Source organism: Salvia miltiorrhiza, chromosome 2 (assembly GCF_028751815.1).
Source record: "Salvia miltiorrhiza cultivar Shanhuang (shh) chromosome 2, IMPLAD_Smil_shh, whole genome shotgun sequence".
Taxonomy (NCBI): Eukaryota; Viridiplantae; Streptophyta; class Magnoliopsida; order Lamiales; family Lamiaceae; genus Salvia; species Salvia miltiorrhiza.
The window spans coordinates 7,054,310-7,060,271 of NC_080388.1; the positions used below are offsets into that span (position 1 = coordinate 7,054,310).

Sequence of the window (5,962 nt, forward strand, 5' to 3'; positions counted from 1 at the left end):
ATATATTTAATATTTTTATGCATAATTCTTAATTCTCATGAAAAACTATACGTTATCACTAGGGCTGTATACGAACCGAGCCGAGCCGAATACCTTCAGGCTCGGGCTCGGCTCGCGAAATTTTAGGTAGGCTCGAGTTCGGCTCGAGCTCGAGGTCGAGCTTTAAAATGAGCTCGAGCTCGGCTCGACAGAATAATATCAAGTTCGAGCTCGATTCGTATTCGGTTCGTTAATTATTCGTTTATCTCGAGCTCGAACTCGGCTCGAATTTGGCTCGATTTTGGAGCTCGGTTTCAAATTCGAATTCGAGCTCGATTTCGAATTCAGGCTCGAGTTCGATCTCGGCTCGAATTTGGCTCGATGTTGGAGCTCGATTTCAAATTCTAATTCGAGCTCGATTTCGAATTCAGGCTCGAGTTCGAGCTCGGTTCGTGTATTAATAATAAATAAAATATATTATGTAGTCATTCCCAAAATTTCAATCCACAATGCAAAATCACAAAATAAATCCACAAAAAGTATCAAAATTACACAATATTTATAAAACATGGCATTTGATCTTGAAGCTCCTTGCAAATCTCATCCTACAAATACCAAAAAAATTCAAATTACATAAAATAAATCACAAATGAGTAATACCAAAAATTATATAAATTCAAAAGAAATAACTTTACCAATGTTTCTTCACAAAACTCTCAAGACATTGTATATTCTTTTATGTCTTGAGTGTCATCCTATAGAAAGACATATAGAAAAGTTTATATATAAGAATATACATGAATAAATGTAAGAAAAAACATCAAAATAAATAATAATACCTTCTTTTTCCCCTTAATCCCATAAGTAGCTCGCAACCAATCCCCGGCACAAAGTAACATTTGCACCGTGTCTACTGCTAGAGAGGCTCGATGTGGTTCTATAACTCGACCACCCGCACTAAATGCAGACTCTGAAGCAACAGTAGTGATCGGAATCGACAACACGTCACAAGCCATCTTTGATAATATTCTAAACTTTTGACTGTTCAATTTCCACCACATAATGACATCAAAATGTCCAGGCTCTTTCCATTTGATGACTTTTTCTTCAAAATAGGTATCCAAATCAGATTTCAAATCTTCAACATCATCAACAGTTTGAAGATATCCAGCATAATTACTTGGGTTAGATCCTATCAAAACACTAGCATTGCCCCTACTAATCTTTGCCATCAATTTCTTCTTCTCCATCTCGTAAGAAGAAATGCAATCCTTCTTTGCCATAGCCCTACTAATCTTCTGGTAATGAGGCGTGGCAGTTTGCATCGCCAAATTGAACAACTCATATTCTGAAAAGCAAAAGGGCAACTCATGCACAATAATCATGTGCGAGATAATCTCCCTAAGCTTAGAATGGTCGTACTGAAAATTCTGCACCGAAGACACTGTTTCTTTCATTGATAATGTCTTCGTAACGGTGAGATTCTGCTGACCCTTAGTTTTCTGAAGCTTGCTAGCAGTGCAATGTGCAAGATGCCTCAAAAAGTGCGATGTAGCACCAGTCTTGTTGATTGTAAGCTTCGTCTTACAATGAATACACTCAGCTTTTTTTGTAGAAGAATTAGGGATAGCCACCTCTTTAAAATCCTCCCAAACTTTGGATGTTTTCTTCCTTTTCTTAGGCTGAAATGGATTTTCAGCATCATCTTCAGCTTGAGTTTGACTCGTATCCACTTGTGGTGTACCTCCATCCAAAGCATCTACACTAGGAGATACAAATGCTGGACTAGTAGTCGACTCTTGAGCTGATTCAGTGTTTGGAGTCGACATTTGATAGCTGAGACCACAAGAAAGTAACAAAATTAAACTAGATTACAAATCCTTGTTTTTGAACTGAGAGCAATATAAATTAGGGCTATATATATAATTCTAACTACAATCAGACAATATGAATTGTGGGTCTTCCACTGCTACTCTAATACTCAGCAAGTTTCATATTCTAAATTCACAAATCGTAATAGAGCATTCACAAATCCTATAGCCATATTCACAGAAAATCCAGTTTAAATGACGAAATCTAAAACATATTTATTTCAACTGCAATTTGCAAATATAGTATCTAATAATTATGACATCTAACAATGAATGAAGCGACTTACGCGGTGTGGTGTGAGTCGGCGGAGAATTGTGGCTCTTTCACTGACGCGCCCGATTGAGAGAGAGGAAGGCGGCGGAGCTGTTGTTGTAGAGGAGAAGGCGGCACTGCGAACCGGCGACGCTGCCGCCGAGAGAGAGGAGATGTGCGGCGGACTTGTGTAGTTGTGGAGGGGGAGATGTGCGGCGGACTTGTGTAGTTGTGGAGGGGGAGATGTGCGGCGGACTTGTGTAAAATTCTAGGGCTCTGAATCGAGAATTCAAATTGAAGAAGAGAGGGAATAGGAATAGGCTGAATAGCCGATAGGAAATTAGGAATAGGATACTGTTTGTTTGTTTAATTGTTTCTAACTTCTATTTTCAATTTTGTTGGAATAAAAGTTAAAGCTTTAACTTAATTCTAAGTAATATAGGTATCTTATATATATATTATAATAATAAATTTCAAATTATAACTTTTATGATTAGTTATAACTTATAAATTATATTTTCTCTCCCAAAAAATATTATAAGTTATGTTTATATAATAAGTATTAATGTATTATACTAAAGCCTAAACATGTCTATATAAAATATGATTAGTATTATACTAAAGATGTCTAATTATATATCTTGTATAACAAAAAATTATCTTATATAACAAATTTCAAACTATAAAAAGTTATATAAGTATCTTATACTAAAGACATCTTTATAAGTTATACAAGTATCTTATAAGTTAATTGACTAATTAAGTTGTATTTAGCTTATATAACAAATATTAAAGTATAATTAATAAATATTAATGTATTAAAGACATCTTTATAAGTTATATAAGCATCTTATAAATTAGTTGTATGATTATATATTTAATATATATATATATATATTAATAATAAATTTCAAATTATAACTTTTATGATTAGTTATAACTTATAAATTATATTTTCTCTCCCAAAAAATATTATAAGTTATGTTTATATAATAAGTATATACTAAAGATATAATGTATAAAATATGATTAGTATTATACTAAAGATGTCTAATTATATATATATATCTTGTACAAAAAATTATGTTATATAACAAATTTCAAACTATAAAAAGTTATATTTAAGTATTTTAAAAGTTAATTGACTAATTAAGATTTATTTAGCTTATATAATAAATATTAAATTATAATTAGTAAATAGTAATATAAGACTATTTAAGTTATCTTCTTTTAGAATTAATAAAATAATTATAAATATAAGTATATATAACTAATTAATATTATTATAATCATATTTCTAATTAATGATGAGTTATAATTTTTAATTTATTTTTAATAAATAGATACTTTGTAAACTTATTGAAAATTATTTGTTTTAACTATTATAATCATCTTAATTATTCAGAAAATGAAATATATAAAATTAATAATTTAATGAACCTATTCGCGAACCTATTCGCGAGCCTATTCGCGAACCTATTCACGAGCCTATTCGCGAACCTGTTCGCGAGCCTATTCGCGAATATGTTCGCGATCCTATTCGCGAACCTGTTCGCGAGCCTATTCGCGAATAGGCTCGCGAATAGGTTCGAGCCGAACATATTCGCGAGCTCACGAACCGAATATGTACAGGCTCGAGTTCGGCTCGATAATTTTATCGAGCTCGGATTCGGGCTCGAGTTCGGCTCGTTAAGAAAACGAACGAATTTCGAACGAGCTTTTTTCGAGCCGAGCTCCGAATAGTTCGCGAGCGGCTTGGTTCGTTTACACCCCTAGTTATCACCTCATATTTTATACACACACACACACACACACACACACACACACACACACACATATATATATATATATATATATATATGATAACGTTCCAATGAGATCCCTCATATGTGGTGAGATTATAGTTTGATTTGTATGTGTTGATTTATTGTATACTATGACTGATATTTATCTGGAGGGTGCAAAATTTACTAATTTTTTGAATATCGTTATTCAACACTATATATTGTCTTATTCATTAGTCTCACGATCTCACAAAAATAGCAATCTCACTAGAACCTACCCCCCACCCCCGACCCCCCCCCCACACACACATATATATATATATATATATATATATATATATATATAACATAGACGAGACTATAACAATATATATGTATAATTTATACATAATACTCCATTCGTCTCATTGATAATGACATGTTCCAAAAAAGGAAATCACCTTCTTTCACAAAAAGTTGTGAGCTTCATCACTTTCTATTATTTTTATCATTCAATCGTTCTTTTCTTAATAACCGCGTCGAACACTAATAAGTCATTATCAATGGGACAGAAGGAGTATAAAATATGAGTTTTCTTACCTCCAAAATTTCTTTTTTCTTTTTTATTTATTTTAATTCTTTTCAAAAATTCGTTAACCCTGATTCATGAAAAAAATATTTAATATGAATGTTAAACTAAAGTTTACGTGAGAATCTTTAATTCGACATAAAAATTATAAAAAAATAATTTGAAATGAATAAGTTATGATCGTTTAAAGTGTCAAAATTAATTTCTGTTCACTCTCATTTATCTATAATGTTGAAACATCAAACTCTTTTCTCATTTTGTTATCGTTTGTTGGTGAAAAAAATAGGTAGATGCCATTTTTTTTTTCAAAAAAGTTTACACGGTTGTTTAATTATAATTATTTTGCATATTTTAAAATTATAGTAGTTTTTAATGCAATTAAGGAGAAAGAATTTTGTTTTAATTTTAATGTGAGTTTGTAAATAAAAAAATTAGTTATATGTCTTAAAATTCGAATTTAAAATATTATACAAATTTATTTCAATATGTATATGAATTAATTATTTATTTATATAAACATATTTGTTGTTATATTTTTCTTTTTATATTATTCGTGTTTTTTCTGATTGTTGGGAACTTAATGAAATATCCTAGCCCTATTTTTGATGATACCAAAATCCTTAAGGTTTCTTTGTAATAGACTAGAACCTTTCGAACTCAAGTGTTGGAGTTCATCTTCTAGTTGTTTAGTGCTCTGAAGACTGAAGACTGAAGACCGGAGGAATGAAGAATGAAGAACGAAGGACTGAAAATTGAAGACTGAAGACTCAACTGATGTTCGCAATTAAAGGCAGAAGTCAAATACTGATATTTGACTAGAACGAGTTTCTCAATTGAAGAATCAGTTATGACTGATTCATCTAATGTTGGCTACGTGAATTCATCGGACTCATACTAAAGTCAAGTATCAGTTGATATTCTTCCTCGGACTGAACCTCCAACGTTACAAAGAAGCCACGCAATCAAAGTACAGTCGCATTAAATGTAGAGATACAGAGGATCGTCCTTTCTCTGCAGAGCATTCATTTTTGGTGATTACCTTTTCAGAGGCGCCTTACCTCCTATACCTGAGTAGTCGTTTCTCACCAAACAATGAACCTCGAAGATTGAAGCCTCAATAAAATTTGAATTACTCTCCAACGGATGAATTCTTGAAGACCATCTCCGCCAACGAATCTATTCAAGACCTCTCTTATAAATAGAGCTCGAAGAGCACTTCAATCTTCACCGATTCAAATACATAAGCTGAAATGCTGCCGAAATTGCAACTCAGTAAATCAAAGCCTTCCAAAGTTTGAATCGAAGTAGAGAATCACAAAGTCATAATCAGTTCATTGTCGATTACATATATTCTCTTAGAACGTTAGGCAAATATTATTTATCCAAAGCCTAAGTTACTTATTACAGAGAGCCTGTTCTCTGTGATCTAATTGGTAGTTTTCGAACCTCCTTTCAACTGAGCGAAAAGAGTGTTTGAAGTTGTGTGGAGTTCAGACCAGTGTTCTGA

General features: G+C 32.3%; 1 long non-coding RNA gene across 1 annotated transcript; it reads right to left on the reverse strand.

Annotated features, from left to right (window-relative positions):
- Nucleotides 1-436: 436 nt before the first annotated feature.
- Nucleotides 437-1,195, reverse strand: LOC131012871 (uncharacterized). Its single transcript, XR_009097495.1, has 3 exons — nt 819-1,195; nt 675-734; nt 437-584 (listed from the first exon to the last, which is right to left on the reverse strand). It is a non-coding gene; the product is annotated as an uncharacterized LOC131012871 (long non-coding RNA).
- Between the last annotated feature and the right edge of the window lie 4,767 nt (nt 1,196-5,962).